The sequence below is a fragment of the Bos indicus genome, chromosome 27 (assembly GCF_029378745.1).
Source record: "Bos indicus isolate NIAB-ARS_2022 breed Sahiwal x Tharparkar chromosome 27, NIAB-ARS_B.indTharparkar_mat_pri_1.0, whole genome shotgun sequence".
NCBI lineage: Eukaryota > Metazoa > Chordata > Mammalia > Artiodactyla > Bovidae > Bos > Bos indicus.
The window spans coordinates 36,132,190-36,154,622 of NC_091786.1; the positions used below are offsets into that span (position 1 = coordinate 36,132,190).

General features: G+C 49.4%; 1 non-coding gene across 1 annotated transcript; it reads right to left on the minus strand.

Moving 5' to 3' along the window:
* Window positions 1-7,916: 7,916 nt before the first annotated feature.
* On the minus strand, window positions 7,917-8,051 carry LOC139180256 (small nucleolar RNA SNORA70). The gene has a single exon (XR_011564590.1). It is a non-coding gene; the product is annotated as a small nucleolar RNA SNORA70 (small nucleolar RNA).
* Between the last annotated feature and the right edge of the window lie 14,382 nt (window positions 8,052-22,433).

Genomic DNA, 22,433 nt, shown 5'->3' on the forward strand with positions numbered 1-22,433 from the left:
AGTTGGTGATGCCATCCAACCATCTCATCCTCTGTCATCCCCTTCTCCTCATGCCTTCAATCTTTCCCATCATCAGGGTCTTTTCCAATGAATCAGTTCTTCACATCAGGTGGCCAAAGTATTGGAGTTTCAGCTTCAGCATCAGTCCTTCCAATGAATATTCAGAACTGATTTTCTTTAGGATGGACTAGTTGGATCTCCTTGCAGTCCAAGGGACTCTCAAGAGTTTTCTCCAACCCCACAGTTCAGAAGCATCAATTCTTTGGTGCTCAGCTCTTTCTATAGTTCAATTCTCACATCCATACATGACTACTGGAAAAACCATAGTTTTGACTAGATGGACCTTTGTTGGCAAAGTTATGTCTCTGCTTTTTAATATGCTGTCTAGGTTGGTCATAACTTTTCTTCCAAGGAGCAAGTGTCTTTTAATATCATGGCTGCAATCCCCAACTGCAGTGACTTTGGAACCCCCAAAAATAAAATCTTTCACTGTTTCCATTGTATCCCTGTCTATTTGCCATGAAGTGATGGGACCAGATGCCCTGATCTTAGTTTTCTGAATGTTGAGTTTTAAGCCAACTTTTTACTCTCCTCTTCCACTTTCATCAAGAGGCTCTTTGATTCTTCTTTGCTTTCTGCCAGCCATAAGGGTGGTGTCATCTGCATATCTGAAGTTATTGATATTTCTCACCAGACATCAGATCTGCTGGCATCTTGATCTTGGACTTCTAGCCTCCAGAACAGTGAAAAATAGATTTCTGTTGTTATAAGCCACCCAGTCTATGGTGTTTTTGGTAGCATCCATAGAGACTAAGATAGATGCTATTTTTAGACTATAGGTCTAAAAATAGATTCAAAATACACAAAGTGATTACAAAAGTCAATCTTCAAGGAGAAAAAGTAAGTCCACCATCATATTGGAATATTTTTCTTGATAAAAAGAATTCTTTTTTATATTTGAATGATCCAGAAGACAAAAAAATACATATATGTATCATCAGGAGTTTAGAAGACTTGTAAAACTCAGTGAACAAGCTAGACCAAATAGACATATAATTCTTCAGCCAACATTAGAGAATCCATATTTTCCCCTCAAGAATGCAGGGTAGATTTCTAATATTTTATTATGGAAGTCAGTCAGCCTTTACCTACCCATATAAATATACTCTTTTTAAAAAATTTATTTTATTGAAGTATAGTTGATTTCCAATGTCATATTAATTTCTACTGTACAGCAAAGTGATTCAGTTATCCATATATATATATATATACATATATATATATATTCTTTTTCATTACAGTTTTTCACAGTATATTAAATACAGCTCCTGTGCTACACAGCAGGACCTGATTTATCCTTTCTCTACATAATAGCTTGCATTTGCTAATCCCAAATCTGTCCCTTAACCTTTACTCCCTTGGCAACCATAAGTCCGTTCTCTATGTCTGTGAGTCTGTTCCTGTTTCATAGATATGTTCTTTGGTGTCATATTTTAGATTCCACATATAAGTGATATCACATGGTGTTTGTCTTTTTCTTTCTGACTTACTTCACTTAGTATGACAATTGCTATGTCCATCCACATTGTAGCAAATGGCATTATTTCATTCTTTTTTATCTACCCGCGTGTTACTCTTGCTTTGTCCTGGCAAGGAGGTAATGAGACCCTTGATAAGTAATGGCTTATATTTAAAAGGTCCTGTTGGAATAGAATTCACACTTGAAGTCAATAGGCCTGGTTATACCACTTCGGGGTCATGTGAATTTTTTCGAGTTCTCAAGTCAGTTGCTTCATCTGAGCAAAGAGACACAAACCTCACCCCCGACATCAGAGGGCGATGATGAAGGCTGAGTGAGATTGGGTGTGGGTTATCATCGTCCTTGTCATCTTCTGATCCAGCCTCCCATTTTCTAGAGGAGCACTGCAAGGCTGAGCAGTAGAAGTGACTTGTAAAGATGGCCAACAAAAGAAATTCAGGATGTCAGCACCCTCTGGGCTAACTCTGTACCTGCCAGTGCTACTCTTCCACAGAGAGAGAAGCATTCCCCAGCAATTCAGGCAAAGCTGTCCTTATTGTTCTTAAGGGACAGCGAATCTGCAGCACCTCAGGGAGAAAGTCTCCTGATCTGGTCTCCTTGCCAAAGGAGACAATATCCTTTTTTCCAAATGAGCATAAATGTCAGGACCAGCGATTGCTTGAAAGAATTGCGTTTATTACTTTTTCATGAAAAGTTTGTTCTTCTGATGTTGCAGTGAAGATTGGCCTTCCTCAAATAATGGAACTTCCATGGGAATTGTTGAGTTAATTAATGAATGTGATTGACTTTGTATGAGCAATTGGCAGTAAAAATTTTAAAAAGTGACTTGCTTATCGAAAATAGCATACATGATATAAACAAAAATAACTTAAAATGTATGAAAAAAAAAAAGTTAAGACAATCAAATAAGTAAATAAACCAGAAAACAAACGGACTCTGTCATTGTAAATTCTCCATAGGAGTTGACAGAAGATTTATCAGTTGGTGTGTTACTCTTGTAATAGAAAACCCTATGCATGATTTTTAACTTTTTTTACCAACTGAAAATCACTTTTCTGTGACTTTATTCGATAAAGTAAAAGAAATGGTCAGACAACATGCAGAAGGAGAATGCTTCAAAATGCTAGTAAGGCTTGCCTAGTGGCTCAGCGGTACAGAATCTGGCTGTGATGCAGGAGACATGGGTTCAAGCCCTGGGTTGGGAGAGTAGCAGCATTGTCTGCGGGGTGGGGAGTCTTTCCACGTCTCTTCCCCTGAGGCTGCAATTCCTCCAAAGAAGCCAGAGCAAGTTGAGGGTTAAAATAAGCAAGCCGGACTTGGAGGATACCAGGGGGACAGCAAAAAGAAGAAACGCCACTTTCCCAGGCAACAGCTCCCGGGGGGATCCCGGCCCCGTGTTTTAACTCCCTCCCTCTGGCATGAAAGATCAGTGTTTCTTCACACTGTTGTTGCTGTTGTTCGGTCGCTCAGCCGTGTCCAGCTCTCTGCGACCCCATGGACTGCAGGACGCCAGGCTTCCCTGTCCTTCGCCATCTCCCCGAGCTTGCTCAAACTCACATCCATCACGTCAGTGATGCCGTCCAACCATCTCGCATCACATTTCATAATGAAATTGAGATCCTCAGCAAAACAGTTCATCTCAAAACACTGTCATCCCAGTCTCTTCCCTGATTCCCTCTACACACCCCAGGACAGACCTCAGGGACATTGAAGTAAAGGCAGGTATTTCAAGGAAACGAGGCAGTGACTGACCTTTATCCAGCACCAGTCTATTGCCTCACTGGTTCGTGAGGACAACTCGATGCGCCAACGTCTCACCATTTGACAGACGAAGCCCAGGCTCCTGTCAGGTGGCTCGGAAGTGGCAGAGCTAGGAGGCCAGCCCACTTGTCAAAGCCTAAGTTGTCTCCAGAGCTTCTTAAACTTTCTCAGGAGTGAAATATCCCTAACAAGAGAGATGCGTTCATGCATGTTCCCAGGTGCTCTGGGCTCCATAGACACACCCGGTGATACTCAGTCTGAATGGAATGCTCCTCCTGACCGTTTACTGGGCACGTTCCCTGTCATGCTTCCAAATCAGCCAGTCATCACGTCCTCCAGGTCTGGCTCAGTTGCCTCACACGGGCTCCAGTATGACACTCAATGCGGGCGCTCCCCTGGGTGGTACCACTTGGTTATTTGTCTGTGTGGCCCCACACGAGGTCACGGACCACATTAGTCTTATGCATCTCCGCACACTACTCAACACAGTAGAACTGCCCGATTAGTGCTTGTTGAGGAAGTGTTGACTCTAGCTAAACTTTCTAGTTCTAGCCTCTAGAACAGCTCTGCATGCACGGCACCAAAACGAGAGAGCAGGGACATCCCACACCACATCCATTCTACCCCGTGGTGTGTGCACTCCAGCCATGCGAGCCCTTCTGGAGTTCCTGAAATAAGCCATGCCCCGTCCCCCACCACAGGCCTTTGCACACACTGTTCCCTGTAAGCGTGTGAACGTGTGCTCAGTCACTCAGTTGTATCCAACTCTTTGGACTGTAGCCCGCCAGGCTCCTCTGCCCATGGAATTTTCCAGGCAAGAATACTGGAGCAGGTTGCCATTTCCTCCTCCCGGAGATCTTCCCGACCCAAAGATCGAGCCCACGTCTCCTGTGTCTCCTGCTTTGCAGGCAGATGCTTTACTACTGAACCACCAGGAAGCCCTAAAGTACCCCACTTCCTCTTTGTCCGGATCTCTGCTCATCTCACGTTCTTTTAGCACTGTATGCGTCTCCCTCACATCATTTAGCGTGTGATCCAAGTCTGATTGCCACTTACACAGTGAAGGCAGGCAGGGAACCTTTTTGTTTGTTTGTTTGTTTACCCTGGTGACTCAGGCACTTATCACGGTGGCTGGCATGTGATAAACGCTCATTACATCGTGCGTGAACAGTGAAGAGAGGCTTCAGTGGAGACCTGTGTGGGGCTATTCCTGAGGAGAGAGCGAGATCATCTGTATTTAAAGCCAAGTGGAGTCCAGTATGTCTGAGCCACAGAGAATGAGGGAGTGAGTGTCTCAGGTGAGGGTACAGGGTCTTCCAATGCATGTTAAGGCCTTGGACTTGACCCCTGGGGTCATGGGAAGTCATCAAGGGGTTTGACGCAAGGGGTTATTCCCCTGCTCCTCACAGGAACCCAGTTCATCCATGTCACCACATGCCGCTGTGCCTCTGAAGCTGGTCTCTGGACCAAGGGTCAGCGTTATACACACACGCACACCCAGTGCCTCTGTGTTTAACCAAGTTCATTGTTCTCACCCGCTGAGGTCATTTCTCACCTTTTCTGTATTATCTTGCCTTTCAGCTCAGCTTCAAAAGCAATTTGGCGTAAAAGAAGAAGTCCCAGCCATCAGGAAACATTAGAAAAACAAAGGCAGATATTTTCCTGAAGTCCTCCCTCCAAGCTCCTGTGGTATCATGAAGGCCAGCCTTAGATTTCTTGGAATGTGACCCTTGTCTGTCACAGAATATGAGATAACCAGCCTCACTCCTCCTTATGCTATAGTTTTATGTACATGTCCCTTTATTTCTTTATTCCCTTTCTGCTCCTTTAGTTCCTCCTAATCCCAGTTTTGTTGTTGTCGTTGTTTAGTCCGACTCAGTCATAAGTCTCAGTCATGTCCAACTCACTGTGACCCCATGGACTGTAGCCTGCCAGGCCCCTCTGTCCATGGGATTCTTCAGTCAAGAATACTGGAGTGGTTTGCCATTGCCTTCTCCAAGGGATCTTCCTGACCTAGGGATTGAACCCATGTCTCCTGCATTGGCAAGCAGATTCTTTACCACTGAACCACCAGGGAAGCCCACTATATTCAATATCTTGTAATAAACCATAATAGAAAAGCATATAAAAAAGACTATGTATATGTACATTCATATATATATATATATACATACGTATAACTGAATCACTTTGCTGTATAACTGTAATTGTTTGTTTAAAACAGAAAACCAAAATGATAGATAGATTTGCTTTGTCAAATTGAGACTAAAAGAAAACCAATGATTGCTCGAAAGCAACTCATCAAGCAGGAGGGGGCGGCGTTGAGGACAACTCTGCCTGGTGTTCCGCCAGCAACGGCCGTGGCCGCCCAAGGTCCTCCACCCCATCGTTGGGTCCACTCATTGTCTCCTTCTGTGTCTGCATCCCTCCCACATGGAGACAAAGAGAGCTCCCTGGTGAGACATCCTGCTCCCAGGTGACCAATCCAGACACTCACGACCCATTGGACCCCATAAGGCCCGTTCCAGAACAGGGAGCAGCTGAGTCCGTGTCAACGTCTCAGCAAATCCACCGGCTCCTGGTCGCCCCTGAGCCTCTTTCCAGGTGCTTATACAAACAATTTGTTTTAGCTGCCTTATCGCCAAGTATTTACGAGGTTCACTGCGGGAATCCCTGGCGGCGTTGACCTCCCCGCCTTCTGAGCGCCGTGTCCGCAGCATCGCGCACCCGGAGCCCAGCCTGGCTGCCCGAGCAGCCGGTCCTGTGACGAGCAGAGCCTGTGACCTCCTTTCAGCCCTTGCACAAAGGAGCAGACGTCCAAAAGCAAACGTCTTCATTCGGGAGAAAACAAACTCTTCCTGCCACTATTTTCAACCCAAAGAAAGTGCCAAAATGTTTTCAGATCGGAGGTCAGATGTGGATCACAGAACACGCTGCGCTGGCCAATGGGAGCTTCGAGCCAACCTTCTGGGCAACACATACTACAAATCCCAACTCAGTCCCCTTCAAGGTCACGTGAGGCTCTAGAGAAATGGCCACGAGAGCCGCAAAGAGACCCCTGGGCCCACGTCGGCTACAGGCTGTTTATTCAGAGTCAGTCCACAAGGAACCAGATTGTCTGGACTCTCCTGGTTGGCTCACGGCTCTGCCCTTACCTGGGGGTGGGGACGTGCGGGGGACCTGGGGGCCTGATTCTGTTACCATCTGACTGATGAAATCCAGGTGCTCTGTTTATTTCGGAGTGCAAAAGCACACACCAAGAGCTTGAAACTTACATTACAGACAGGAAACGCACGCCAGCGTCTGAAACTTGAAGCTGGGCCTCTTCTCAAACAGAGGCTGTTTCTTCACTGATAGACGCCCCTCCCTTTGGATGGAAAGAGTCCTTCTGCCCCCTCACCCTGGGCAGTTCAAGCCTGTGCTGGTTGTAAGTCGCATATTTTAAATGTACTTCATCTTCCTTTCTCCTCACATCTAAAAGCAAATGGTCTAAACTTGCTCCCAGCCATGCTGCCTCCAAAGACACAGTCCTCATAAACTGGCCACAAGGCGACCTCCCCCCGGTGGTCCAGTGGTTAAGACGTCGCCTTCCAATGCAGGGGGTGCAAGTTCGATTGGTCAGGAAGCTAAGATTCCACATGATCCTGCATGCCTCCTGGCTAAAAAAATAAAATAAAATAAAACAGAAGTAATATTGTAACAAATTCAGTAAAGACTTAAAAAAAAACCTGCCCATGAAAATCTCCCTAAAAATGGATTCTTAACACACAGATAAATCAAGGGTGGTATCCAGCCAGGCAGAAGGGAGGAGGCAGGCAGGGTTTGTAAAGTCATGGCCTTGTAAAGTCCAATTACCTTCCTATGCTTTTCAAGCACAGGGATTGGAGGGAAATTTTTTAAAATTTTATTTATGTTTAATTGAAAGATAATCGCTTTACAATATTGGTTTGATTTCTGGAGGGAGAGTTTGTGGATGGGCTTTCTGAGCCCTTCGCATCAAAGTGACCCCTTGCCTCCTTGTCCTGCAATTTCTGTCTCTCGCATCAGTAGCTCTGCGGGGATTTTAAAAAGATAAACAAAAAGGAAACATCTTTCTTCCTGGTCCTAATAGGAGCCTCTTCAGTATTTTCATGTGGATGTGGGAAAGAAAATATAAAATTCTGTTTTCGCCTTGGGAAGTCTTTTTTTTTTCTTTCTTCAACAGGAAAGTAGGATTCACTGGTGGGCGTGAGTAAGGAGGGGACAGCGCCAAGGCTCTCATGCATCCAGGACTGGTCATTTGTCCAGGGGGCTGTCATTAGGGATATATCTGACCCCACATCCATCTGGAATGAGCAGCTTTTCGGCCACCCTGTTTTCAAATTCATCCTCATTCGACCTTGTAAAGCCCTACTTCTTGGAGATGTGGATCTTCTGGCGGCCAGGGAACTTGAACTTGGCTGTGCAGGGGGCTTCAGTCACATGTTCTTTGTTCTACAGCCTGGTGTGGATGGACATTCGGACTTGGCCAGTGTGGACCCTGGCCTCTGCCCTGGGGCTTTTCAGAGGCACCACGCACACCTGAATGGAGCCTGGACTGGGGACAGCATGCCAGTCACGGATGTCCACAGGGCAGGGCTGTCTCCAGGTCCCTTAGGGCCAGCCATGCAGGCAACAGGCTATACACACTGCCAAGGAGGCTGCTCTTTGCAGCCATTGCACACTGGGCCCCCACAAGGAAAAGAGCACAGGGGGGCTTCACTGGCCGTAAACTCCTTGGAAGGTCTTAACGCCAAGTGCACCTTCTGGCACAGACTGAGGTTCCTTCACTTGGTACACAGGACAGTGCCCAGGATTAGCCACGGGTGCTGCTCAGAAACACGCAAGCCCGCAGTGCGGGGCCTCGGTCTCCTCTCCTGTAGAATGGAGCGAGGACAGGACGGCCTCTCAGGTCTCTTCCAGCCCCGGAGCTCCGGTTGCCATGTGCGCTCCTGGTCAAGGGGGATGCCTGCCTGTCTCTGGAGCCTTTGCAAAGCTCTCTTTGATATCCAAAGAATGCAAGCTATGCAGAAAAGACAAAAGAGGAAACTGGTGAAGATCTCACGGTGATGGAGCCATTTCTCAGAATTCAGTTGTAAGCCTTAAAGGTCTGTGTTAACAACCTGAACCAGGAGAAGTCGTTGGACTGAAGGGAAAAGCATCTGACCAGTGGGGCGATCAGAGGGACAGACCCAAGCGTGTATTTAGAGAATTTCCAGAGACAGCACTGCACGGGATTTCCATGGTGTTGCTGACACCACAATGAGCCATCTCCAGCTGACTTGTAGGCCTGATGTCTACACGAAAATGCCAGTTCCTGGCAGAAAAAAAAGTCTTTTGGATACATCTGAGTTACGTGCCTCCTCCTGTGGCTCTGGGAAGGGTACAGGGACTGATGGATGACCAGGACCCAGGGAGAGGGCGGGTCGGGGGCTCCCGAGGAAGGGGCCTCCTCTGGCTCATGGGCAGCCAGGCTCTGGGAGGTGAAGCCCCTTCTGCTGTCCTTCTCGGCTCATGACTCCCCTGTCCCAATTCACTGGCTGTGATTTTGAGTCCTGCCAGGTTTGGAGGGGATGGGATCAGGGAGGAGAGTTGAGCCAGAGAACAGTTCCATCTGGGGGCAGGCGCTCCTGCTCTCCAGCCTAGCAGTTAGTGAAAGCTGACCCTCCAATGGGGGTCCCAGGGGTCCTCTGGAGATTCCGCAAACTGGGGTCCTTCAAAGGGAACCACTCAAATGTGGACCCCACTCTCCACCCTCGGACTGCTCTGCTCTCAGCTTGGGCTCCCTTCTTCGGGCACCACACAACATCGAAAGGTCCCCTTGGAGGCAACCTGGAACAGGTCCCCGTGACTCGCACGTGGACCATAGGAAAACAATCCATCCTCAGAGCAGCTCCTCTCCGCCTCTCTACCCTGCCTGTCCATCACAGTCAAGCAACTCAAGTCAAGTTCAGTGCGTGGAATTCTCCACCTGCAGGGCATTACGTATCAACTCCTGAAAGTTGTCCTGTTGGAGACATTCTCTCTCTCCCTCTCCTTCTGGGTCCCTCATCTCCAGGAAAGGAGGAAGCAATATCAGTGATGCTGATAACTTGCCGGGTATAAATCCTGCCCAAGGCAGCCAAAATTCCCTGCGAGGTGACTGGTGCTGGCAATTTTTCTTTTTTTCCAGAAGGAAGTAATCACTGCCCCCAAAAGTTGAAAGTCTGGCTAGTTTTTAAGGAATTTAAACTTGATTTGTTTCCCCCGATTCAAGAGCTTACCCAGCACAGAAGTTTTATAGAAATAGAGGAAAGAAGTAAAGACGGAGATTTGAAAGAGAGAGGAAGAGAGAAAGGAGGATGGGGGCTGGGGAAAGAAGAGGGGGCTTCAAAGAAGGGAAAGAAGTCCTCCAGCTCCTCCTGCACCCCCACTGGTCCCCGCAGCATCCCACAGTACGGAATCCCCAGGACCACTGACTCCCGGGGACTGGAGCTTGGCTGGCCTGGGGCTCCTTCCTCTTCATCCTCACCTCACCCCATCTGAGCCAACTTCATCTGCACCCTCGGCCTACTCAGGACCTTAACCTGCAAACAGTGCCACAGAAGCTGTGGTTTCCCCTAGACCGTCCTTCAAAGGCATCCCAGGACAGTGTGTGAGGCCAGGAAGAACCTCTGAAAGAGCTGGACCATTCAGCCTAGGGAGGAGGCGTGAACCACAGTTGGCTCTTTTGGGGTAGTAGGTCACCTCCCCCTCCCCCACGATACCACGAGTCCATTTCCTCCCCCCACGCAGCCCTGCCCCTGAACTCACTGCCCCTCTGAGTGCCCCCGGGAGTGGTTTCCCCTCTCCAGCCCACCCACGATCAACTGCAACATCTGGGCATCTTTTTTCTGGGTTAATCTTATCTCCTCCGATTGTGTAGACTCACTGGGGCCCAGTCTTTTTAGCCTCTGCTTTGATGAACCACTCCCACCACACACTCCCTGACTGTACCAACACTACTGAATCCAGCACAGAGTGGGTCCCTCAGATATTTTCTGGAGCCTGGGAGCCCCAGTCCTGTGGCCCGCAGGTTGAGAACCGCAAGACCACAAGGTCAGACCTGCCAAGTCACAGTGCCGACCAGAGCTGGGGCCCCGGCTGGGACCGTCCAGGCCTGTCCCTCCCGAGTCCCCAGCTTGTTCCCTGTCTTGGCCATCAGGTGGCACCACAGTTCCACGGGTCACCAGGACTGCAGCATCTGGGAGGGCGGCTTTCTCCTCCCGCTGTCCGCATGGACAGGTCCCCAGCCTGCGTGGAGGGGAGCCTGGGGCTGTGACCTGAGCCCGGGGCAAGTCAAAATCAGCACGTGGAACTCACCTCCTGCGGGGAGAGGTGGGGCTGTCCCATCTTTCCCGGGGCATGTTGGTTACCCCTCTTCAGAGGATGCGCTCTGCACTAAGCAGGTGAGCAGGAGTTCAGCAGAGCCCACCAAGGCTCTAACCAGAGGGCTCAGGGAAGCAGACACCTGGGTGTACCACTGACGTTCACCTCCACTGGGTGTGCCCGAGTCCCTACATTTTTTTCTTTTCATCCCCACCTGCCCCCACCCACTCCCCTTTCCCAATTCAGGCAGGAGAGTTGTTTGTATTCCCTACAAAGGTTTCAGTGGAAACCAAAGGGGCAGGGTACCCAGAGGAACCATCTGCCCCAGAAGCCACTTTTTTCTCAAGTCCTACCACCTTTTCCCCCTAAAGCCACTTTGACTTAGAAGACTTTCCACTAAAATCTCAGCAAACTGATCAGAAAAAAAAAAAAAGTACTTATCCAGTACATTTGTTTTTGCCAATTAACCTTTCCTTCAGTTCAGTTCAGTTCAGTTCAGTCGCTCAGTCGTGTCTGACTCTTTGTGACCCCATGAATCGCAGCACGCCAGGCCTGCCTGTCCATCACCAACTCCCGGAGTTCACTCAGACTCACATCCATCGAGTCAGTGATGCCATCCAGCCATCTCACCCTCTGTCGTCCCCTTTTCCTCCTGCCCCCAATCCCTCCCAGCATCAGAGTCTTTTCCAATGAGTCAACTCTTCACATGAGGTGGCCAAAGTACTGGAGTTTCAGCTTTAGCATCATTCCCTCCAAAGAAATCCCAGGGCTGATCCCCTTCAGAATGGACTGGTTGGATCTCCTTGCAGTCCAAGTGACTCTCAAGAGTCTTCTCCAACATCACAGTTCAAAAGCATCAATTCTTTGGTGCTCAGCTTTATTCACAGTCCAAGTCTCACATCCATACGTGACCACTGGAAAAACCATAGCCTTGACTAACCTTTCCTTAAAGAAGGCATACAAATCGGATGATGTTGAATGATCTTGATTTCGCATCAGCACCTGGGGCTATGACCACAACCCCACCCAGAGACTCTGGCGTGAATAGCTGTCACCTCCAACCTCACCCCTGGGTCTGTGTGCCCTCATGTTCTGTGCCCATGGTCATAGCAACACAGACCACAGAGCATAACGGTGAGAAAGAAGAACTAAGAAGTACAGCTCTAAATCATTTACCAACAATTTAAAAGATACATTTTAATAAATGCAAACTGCAAACCAGCAATGGCATAATAATATGCAGGGCATACGAGGCTCATCTATAAGTTGAGTTTATTTGGTGTTCACGTGATCCCCAAGGCGGCTTTTACATTTGAGACTTCTCTCTTTCTCAGTCTCTCTCTGTTTTATACACACACACACACACACACGCACACACACACACGCACACACACACCTGCCTTCTGTGTCAGATGTCAGTTGGTCACACTCCCTAAGCCCTTCCCTGACACCCCCCAACCCAGCAACTGAGTGCATCGTGCTCCGAGCATCTCAGACTTACCCTGAACCAGGATGGTCCATGGTCCCATCCACACCGTGAGCTCCCCGGGAAAGGCACTGGGTTCCGCCCTTCTCTGGCGCTGGCCTGTGATCTGTTAGTCCATGAACACATGTGCGTGAGGCATGCACACACAGACTCACACCTTTTCATGGGAATTGGACTCCAGGGCATCTCCAGGGGCGACAGGGACCACATGCTCCTCTGCAAGACTCTGGGGTGCTTTTCCAAATGCCAGGGTATCGAGAAAGGAGTTTCTGTGGCCAGGGGCAGACTGAGACCTGGGCTCAGTGGAGACACAGACACACCGCTCACGTCTAGTCAGCAGGAGTGACTCAAAACGGCCTTGGGGCCCTCTCTTACCTCTAGCGCCTGGAAATGCCCTCTTCCGACACCCCAGAGGCCCACCCCCTTCCTAGTGGTCTCCAGCCTGAGAACCCGCTGCAAGGAAATCGCCAGCTTGTCGGGCCCATCAGCCACAGCCCCTCTGCCTCCCGATTATCCGTTTATCTGAGGAGGGTGGCTGAAGTTCTCTGCCTCCGGCCAGGCCAGGGCCTTCAAGCTCATCCCTCCACTGGGGAATCTGAACCCCAAACCTGCTCCCTGGGGTGTTTCCTCTCACCAAGGTCCTGCATTTCTAGGATGGCAAATCAATAAGCAAAAATGTTTTAAACTGGAAGATTACAATCCTGCTCTTCCTAGGTCATTTCTGTTTGGCCACAATGAGTAGAGACTTTGCTCTCTGCTCTTCTTGGCTTAATAAGGCGACTGGGAGGCCAGGGCCGCTCTTTAGAGAAGGTCCATCACCTTCAAGGGACCAAAAGGGCCTGAAATCATCTCCCCACCGCCTCATCCACAGCTCCCTCTAAGCTTCCTCAGCTTTGTTTCTCTCCCCGGCATTTATCCCCTCCTGAATTATATTAAATATGTATGCATTTGCCTGCTCATGATCTGTCTTCACCAAAAAGATGTCAGCTTCTTAAAGTTTATCACTGTAGCTGCAGAGCGCACAAGAGCGCCCAGACGTGGGAGGGATTTGATATGCATTTGCTGAACGAGTGAGTGAATGAATGCCTGAGTGAGTGAACTAATGAATGCATGAGAGTGATGAATGAATGCATGGATGATAGCTCCTGTCCCTCTGCGTCTCCAGCTCCATCTCCTATACTCTCTCCTTGGCCTCTGTACCTGGGCCACCCTGGCGTCCACTTCCTCTACTCACGGGTCTGTCCCAGGATCCAGCACATTTGATATATATCCGCCCCTTCCAGACCTCAGGAGACCCCTCTCCACCTGCCCCGAGGGACATCAGGCGCCCACCACACATGTCACACCTACCAGTACCTTTCTGCCCAGCCCTTGTTATCCTGTGCAATGTTATACTTATTAAAGAGATTATTTACCCAGTGACTGTGGTCTCTGCCCAATTACTCACCATGTATTCCCTGTTCTTAGGGGTACACTGCTGCTGTTGCTGCTAAGTCGCTTCAGTCGTGTCCAACTCTGTGCGACCCCAGAGACGGCAGCCCACCAGGCTCCCCTGTCCCTGGGATTCTCCAGGCAAGAAACTGGAGCGGGCTGCCATTTCCTTCTCCAATGCATGAAAGGGAAAAGTGAAAGTGAAGTCGCTCAGTCGTGTCCAACTCTTAGCGACCCGGTGGACTGCAGCCTGTCAGGCTCCTCCGTCCATGGGATTTTCCAGGCAAGAGTACTGGAGTGGGGTGCCATTGCCTTCTCCGAGGGGTACACAATAGGTTCTTAATAAATATTTACATCTGATGTTTATTATAGCGATGATATTTATTATACCTAAGTCTTATTTATGCTGATTTTATTGTGAATAGACATTTCCTTCCAACTCTTTGAGTTTAGGGGTAAAGGGTATGACTTGGAGGTGGTGGTTTAATTACTAAGTTGTGTCCTGCTGTTGCGACCCCATGGACTGTAGCCCGCCAGGCTCCTCTTTCCATGGGACTCTCCAGGCAAGAATACTGGAGTGGGTTGCCATTTCCTTCTCCAGGGGTATAATTTACAAAGATAGAAGTCACACCCCAGGTGACCAAGAAGTTTTAAGAATCTTTCTAGACAGACTTTGCTAAATCTTCCTACTTTCAGAAGCCAAAGCACATAGGATTAAACTCATTATTTTTCTGCTCTTTGCTCACCATGATGTTGTAAGCTGGGTACCAGAAGGATGGAGAGGTGAGATCAGGGGTGGGAGGCAAGGGGGTGATGACAGGGAACAGGAGGGTTTGCCAGAGAATGAGGTCAAGGTAGTTAATTCTGCATCTTGGTCTTCCCTCACTGGGGACTACCTCCCTACCCACCACTGCTACATTAGGAAAGGACAAAAAACAAGCCCTTATCACAAAACACCTCGGCAGTTCAGACTGTGAAAATGTCTGGTTTTCCTTACCGCCACGAGATTAGCAAGACAACTTGGATCCAATTTCATGGCGCTGGGAACATTCAGATACTGAGGGTATCGTGCCATGCAATCCTCTAAACGTACAGATAAGGGAATCGAGGTCCCCAAGATACCCTGGTTCACAGAACTCAACCCTATCTCCTAGGCCACTCTCTCGGCAGCAAGCTTTTGTTTCTCTAAATTAGCTAAAATTTCCAACGTCATTGTTTGGATTAGAATATGGTCAGTAATGGAAGACACATGACTGCCGATGAGAACAACATGTATATTAACTACCAGCGCATCCGGGCCACAGATAGCGAGTCTTCATCTGGGTTTCCCGCAAGGCAGCCTATGACAAAGGCTTGAGTGCAAACAGTTGATTCTGGAAGGGATGTCAGGGAGTGGGGAAGAAGGCGGTGGTTGGTGGTGGCAGGGGAGTGGGGAGGGGGGTGGTAAGAGAGCAGAGGCAGCCCATAAATTTGGGCTGAGGCTCAATTTCCCATCTTGCTGGAGACAGCCCGTGTTGGTTAGTCACCTCAACTCCATCCCTTCTCCACTGAGCTTGCCTGGGGGAGCCTAATGGGTGAGTAGCACTTACAACCTACCCGCCTGCCACCAACTCTCCTTGGCCAGAGCCCCTGAAGCAGGGCTGGGGGGCCATGGCGACCGGCTGCAGGCAGCCTCCAGGCAGGTCAGGGGGCATCCACATCCCCCCACCATGGTGTAGACAGGTGAGATGCTAAGCCATCTAAAGCATGACACTTCACCACCGATCCCTACAACCAGAGGGGCCTTGGAACTCATCCAGTGAGAACTCACCAAACATTTCTGTCAACGTCCAGGTAGTCAGTGTTTTGGGTTTGGGAGTGGCCTGGTCTCTATCTGGGACTACTCAGTTCTGTTCTATAGTCAGAAAGCTGCCATAGAGAATATGGGGAAACGGAGCGCGGCTGTGTCCCAGGCAACCTTTATTTACAAAAGCAGGCAGTGGGTAGACCTGGCCCTAGACCATAGCCTACTAAGCACTAATCTAAGCAAATCTTTTTATTTTAGCCTTGAGGAAAGTAGACCCACAAAACTGATCTTGGCTCAGGAGGCATAGTCAAGGACCTACTTCTTGAACCACACAGCAGGCTCATGTCCTCTCAATTCCGGATGGATTCAACAGTGGTTGGGAGGAAGGAGGGCAGTAAGCTTGAAACTGTGTAACCCAGATTGGGACTTGAACCCATGATCTTCCAACTAAATCACAAACCTGGTGTCAGGACTTCAGGAAGCTCAGGTTCTTGATGTCTCACTGCAGAAAAAATTCAGTGAGAGACAAATGGATGAGTAAGAAGTGAATGTATTTAGAGAGAAACACACGTCACAGACAGAATATGGACCATCTTGGAAGGCAAGAAGCCGCAGAATTTGGGGTTGTCCGTTTTTATGCTGATGCTGCTAAATTGCTTCAGTCGTGTCTGACTCTGTGTGACCCCATAGATGGCAGCCCACCAGGCTCCCCCGTCCCTGGGATTCTCCAGGCAAGAACACTGGAGTGGGTTGTCATTTCCTTCTCCAATGCATGAAAGTGAAAAGGGAAAGTGAAGTTGCTCAATCGTGTCCGATTCCCAGCAACCCCATGGACTGCAGCCCACCAGGCCCCTCTGCCCATGGGATTCTCCAGGCAAGAGCACTGAAGTGGGGTGCCATTGAGGGTGGGTAATTTCGTAGGCTAATGAGTGGGAGGAGTATTCCATCTATTTGGGGGGAAGGAGTGGAGATTTCCAGAAATTGGGCCACTGCCCTCTTTTTGACCCTTGGAACTTCGCATGGCGTCTGTGGGTGTGTGATTTAGCTTGCCAATGTATTACACTGAGCCTGTACTAAGGCTCAAGGTCTAGTGGAAGTTAACTCGTCTGCTGCCTTAGACCTATTTGATTCTAATCAGTTTATTCATACCTTTGGGCTATGTCATTGTTTTTAAAGGTTGTGCCCTGCCCCCTTCCCTCCTGTTTTTAGATCAGGACATTTGCTCTCCCATGTTCGACCCAAGAGGTCTTTGCAAACTGAACACTTCCCTCTAACAAAGGTCCAGCCCAGCTGGTCCTGGTACTGACCTGCCCTCACTCCTTCAAGCACAGAGGTGGATAAGACATCCCCGGATGCCAGCACTGGGGATCTACACTTTCACGCCTCTCCTACTCTCTTCCCACACCTTTGTAGAAGTTCCTGTATTAAATATTCATGAATATTATGAAATTACCCAACTTCAGTGTGCTATCTGTTTACCACTGGGCTCCTGGCTGCCAAGATATAATACGCATCAAGTGACTGTCCAAAGCTCTACATGCTGTGATGCTCAAAGGGGAAGGAGGATCTTCTCCTGGTGGGTCCAGCAGGGCATGCTGACTCAGGCCTTGAGGATGGAGGGCAAAGATGAAGCCATGTCTGGAGGCAGAAGGAGGATGGTGGGGTGTATGTGGTGGTGATCAGCTTCAAATCCTTTGCCTCAACTGAGCAAGAGGAGGCAGCCGAGGCAATGCAGTGCAGATTTAATGAAAAGGTCAGGAAAATCTGCCCTCCTGATGGGGAAAGAGCCTGCCAGCTGCAGACCAGAGGAGGAGATTAATCAAGATTGCCTGCCAGGGTGGCAGGAGGGCCAAGCAGACAGAGGAACCCCGGTGTGCACCGAGACCTTCAGTCCTTCTAAAAGGTCACAGAGCAGTCTGAAAAGGCTTGTGATTCTTCCCAAGGAGGTGTGAGGTCAGAGTCAGGACCTGGGATCACAAAGTCCTGCCCTGCCTTTGGAGGCCAGACTCAAAGCCCTGGGCAAGGAACCAGGGGCTGCAGAAACCTACAAGAAACCACGCTGCCAGAACTCAGAAAGAAGGTCCTTCTCTCCTGGAGGATTGGTCACACTTACACGTCACCAAAATCGTGTCCCCGCTCCGTCCCCCTGTACAAACACAGAAGCCAGAAGGAAGGCACACACCGACGTGCAAAAGCCAGGATGCGTCATCTCCAAATGGACTACGTGGCCCATTTAGCAGCCTTCACCATGGATGCCTGAGACACTCTTAGAACCAGAACCCTATAAATTGAATATAAAATTCAAACAGGTTTCCTGTAGTCTATCAAGCTGGTGACTCCCTCAAAGCAGAAAACAGAATGCGCCAGAGCTGAAGAGGGAGGAGATGGAAACTTTATAAAGTTAAGACTGGATTTAGAATTCAAGGTTGGGCAGGCAGCTCACTCAGCCCCTGGAGTCGGGGCAGGGGCGGGGCAGGTGGTGATGGGGGAAGAGAAAAGGTTCTGGTTCTTCTATTTGACCTTGGCCTCCAAGGCAGATGTTGGCCCTGGTTATTTTTTTATGGAGTCACAACATGCAAATTTATTTTCCTCCCTAAACTGGATATTCCAGAAAGTCTTCTGTCTCTTCTTCCCATCAGCTTCATAGATTTTGATCCCATTGGCTTTAGAATTTCAGCCATCCGGCTGACATGTGTACCTTGAGCACCTACTCTGTGCCCCAGAGTAGATTCTCTGGCCCCTCTCTGCGCACTCCTCGGGGTGTTTTGGTTCTTTTTCCCTGTTCCCCCTCCCCTCCTTGGTTAACTTCCTAAACAGCCTCCTTGGCCTGCAAAGATGCAATGAGTATGTCATCCCTCTCTTTGGCAAATGAGGCAGTCACCATGGTGCTGAGATATTTTATTCTTACGGACCTGCCACTGGGCTGTGATCTCCTAGGGAGAAGAGAAGCGTTGCAGTTCGCAAGTTCAGGCTCAATTTCCACCCCTTCCTGCCAACCAGCCTGGTGACCTTGGATATGCTGATGGTGAACTGTTCGAAGCCTCAGTCTCCTAATCCGGAGGTTGAGGATAATGCCACTTCTCTCGAAAACACGTTGGGGAATTAAGTGCAAAAACTTTTGCAGGTGATGTGGGAGCCATTCTCATACGCACCCAGACCTCTTGTTGGCAGACGCGTGGACTTCCCAGTAGAAGAAGGCGTAAAACTACAAAGAAGAAAGGACGGGGTGAGAAAGGTGAGAGAGAGAGATTCCCTGCTCTGCTAACACTACGCAGGTCATGAGGAGAGGTCAACAGTAACCTCCTGCCCAGCACGCTGGTGTTTCATGGTGGGGGTCCCTTCTCCCTTCCTCCAGGCCAGTTTTCCTGCGAAGAGCCATCCCGCAGGTAGCCAGAGAACAGGGCTATTTCAGAGCCATGAAAAGATTGGGGCTTTATATTCAAATAATAGGTTAATGCCACTTCTGGCTGGTTGCTATGAACTTGTGGGAGGCAGTGTCTGCTTTCCAGCTTTGACTCTCTCCCTCTGGCCTAAGAAAGACTTTCCTTCTCAACCAGGACTGGATGTGGGAGCTTTGGTTTTTATGTGGGACCTGTCTGAGAAGGAAATTCTTGTCTAGCTAGAAAAGCTCAAAGCTCTAGAGAAGAAGCTGGGGCCTTGCGGAGGAACCTGGCTGATCAAAGTCACTCTAGATCCCGGTGGGTGGTGGGCAGGAGTCCCAGGGGGCAGGTGTGCAGAGCCCCTCGATGTCAAGGGAGAGAATTTGGTCCCTTCTGTGTCCCGTGGGTGAAGTCCACAGGGACCAGCTTGGACCTGGGCTTGTCCCCTGCAGGCTGGCTGGCAGATGGCTGTGCTTCATGTTCTCCTTGGATAGCCCTTTAAAATAAAAGACATCCGTGATTTGAAACCCTCAAGAATCACTGAGTGGGGGATGGGGGCGGGCATAAAAAAAAAAAAAAAAAAGAATCACTGAGTGGCAGGTGCTGGGGGTTTGGCTGAAGCAGCTACCGCTGTGACCCACCCCAGGACCTGCCCTGGTACTGAAACCAGGGGCAGGAGGGAACTGTCAACTGAAAAAAAAAAAAAAAAAATGCACCACCTGAAAATGGAGAGCTGTGTTTCATTCTGTGAAATAAAGCACAAAGAGGTAAGGGAGGAGCCAGGATATACTGGAGATTTAGCAAAAAAAAAAAAAAAATCAGGTAGTTGGACTATCAAAAGATTAAAGGAAATCAAGCATCTCAAGTAATAAATTTCACACTTTTCACTGCATGGGAAGATGCAAAAGCTTGAACGCATTGAAATGATCCCTTAGATGTAGACCTATCTTATTTTTCTGCATCCTAAATCCCCTCAGGGTGCAGGGCAGAGGGTCAGAGGCGGGCAGCTGCAGTGGCTGATGGCTTGATGGCCGCAACATCCTTTGTTTGCTAACATGGCGGCCGACATTCTCTGTCCACCATCGCACCCACGGTTGATTCTCACCAGTCAAATGCAGAACTAGGTCGTTTTTTCTCAAAGTCTGGCTCTTGGATCACCCTTTTCAAATGACCAAGGTATGTTGTGACAAGACAGACTCTGGGGTCCTCCAGGCTGATCAAACGATCCTTATCTTGGAACCCAAGACTAAAGAATCACTAAATCTCTTCTCATCTTTGAAAGGATCAGGTCTTCAGCGTCAGAGTCTGATTAAAATACCACCCGCAATATAAAATAAAATACCACCCACACGTCCCTTCCTTAACTGAAAGCTGTGGCCCATATTCAAGCCAAATCTCATGGAGATAAGCTGTTATCAGTCACTTAAACCTGAGTCAGGCCAGGCTTCAGATCCTTTTTGAGGATGGATAGAAACATGAATGTGCAGAAAAGTAGGGGCAGCGGGAGAGGGGAGGAGGTGGGATGGGGCAGGGGAAGGAAAGGAGAGGGCAGAGGAATAAGAGCTTCTTCTGGGCTGAACGTTGTCCCTTCATGATTTAAGCCAGGCCTGATGCCAAGTAGGAAGTCAATCTTCAAAAGTCTGCACTTGCCTTCCAAGACAGGGGGCTGTTTCCGACTTTGCTACAAGTTTGGAGTTTAGCACCTCCGGACTAAAGCCTTCAACTCTCCCTGCAACAGAACGTGTACTGCAGACCAGTGCTTGCCAAAGGCCTTCCTGCTCAAAAATAATATTTGTGGAGGGACGGAGCGTGTCTCAGAGAAGCTCTGAGCAGTCCGGAAGCTTCTCGCTCACAGGCTGGTCCTGTGTAACCAGCCGCACCCCATCCACGACCCCATCCATCCCTCATGTTTTGGCACTTCTGGGGGACACACCAGCCCCTTCAGACACTCCAGCAGGAACCAGGAAACACTGGAGGGGGGTTTGGGGCAGTACTATGAATACCCCCTCTCAGAAAGGACTGGAACAGGCACCAGAGCTGTCTTAGCCTGAATTTAGTGCTGTTTTCACTTCTGTTTGAAACGGTTTGGACCTTCTGCACTCCTGGGCCTCTTTAGCCCCGTTTTCCCAAAGATTCAATTCTTTTTTCTTCATTTATGGCATGCCGCTCTCAGAACTCCCCAAACTCCCAGGAAACCACCCCCGTTCGGTGCTTCCCGTGTGCCCCCCACCTGTCTCCCCCAAAAGCCTCTCCCCTTCTGGTCTCTCTGAGGTGCCCTGGCCCTTCCAAGGGGCTCCTCCCAGCAATTCTGCCTCTGGCAGCAGAACCAGTGAGCAGTGGGACCATTCTGGAAGGTGCATGCTTCCGCTTCTCAGAATCAGGTAGGAAATGCTAGAAAAGACCGAAAGGGCGTGGGTCAGTCAGTCAGGTTCACTGAACTCCTTGCTCATGACCAGGAGATTCTGGAGAAGAGCAGAGAATAGGAGGCGTGACTTCTGCTCCCAAGAAGCTCAGAGCCGGAAGGTGCTGACCATCCTCCACTCCACAGCCACCGCTGGGTGTTTCAGGCAGGAGAGCTCAGAGCCCACACCAGGTGACTTCAGCACCGCTGTCCTTCTCGCCGTTACGGAAAGGGAGACCCCCAGAGGTGATGCAGCCCCGCAGTGGGACCCGGACGGGCCGCGATGTTAAGTCAGGGTCAGATGGCCCAAAGCCCAGGGCCCTTCCTGCCCAGTCGGCTGGACCTCCAATGCCAGGGTGGGAGGTCTGGTGCTGAGCTCGCAGGGACTGGCCCTGGAAAGCCGAGTGTGGACTTGAGGAAAAGCAGCTCTTTCTAGAAGGGAGCCTGGGGTCCACGTAGGAGATGCACGGAAAGGAAGAAGGGTAAAGACTCTTCACTGCCATCTAAGGGGCTGCTGAAGGCGGGAGGAGAGGGGACAACAGAGGATGAGATGGTTGGATGGCATCACCAACTCAGCAGACATGAGTTTGAGCAAGCTCCAGGAGTTGGTGATGGACAGGGAGGCCTGGTGTGCTGCAGTCCATGGGGTCGCAGAGAGTCCGACACGACTGAGCAACTGAACTGAACTGAACTGAAGGGGTTGTTAAACCAGTCAACACGATCAAGTGACTTTGTGCTTGTTAATCATCTTGCAGGGCTGATACTCTGATTTACAATAAGAAGTATATAGTCTTTGTCCTGGTTCTAGCAGTTCCTAAAACCCTTGGAATTTCCTAGAGATGAGAGCCTTAAAAATGCCTTTTATTATGTTAAGGACGTCACTTTGGGGATGCCTCCATAGGATGAGGACTGGTTGCCAGGGGAAGCAATCACATGATTGGAGGGTTGGACCTTTTAGTCCCACCCCGACCTCTGGGGAGGGGAGAGGGGCTGAAGCTTGAATTGATCGCCAATGGCCAATAATTGAATCAATGGTGCCTGTATGATGAGGCCTCCATAAGAACCCCAAGGACTGAGTTGGAGAGTGGCCAGGATGATGAACGCATCATGATGTGGGGAGAGTGGTACCCAGAGAGGGAGTGGACGTGCCCTTCACCACATCTCACCCTCAGCACCTCCTCCATCTAGCTGTTCCTTTTATAATGAACCACTAATCTAGTAACTAGGGGCTTCCCAGGTCACTCAATGATAAAGAATTTGCCTGCCAAGCAGGAGGCCTGGGT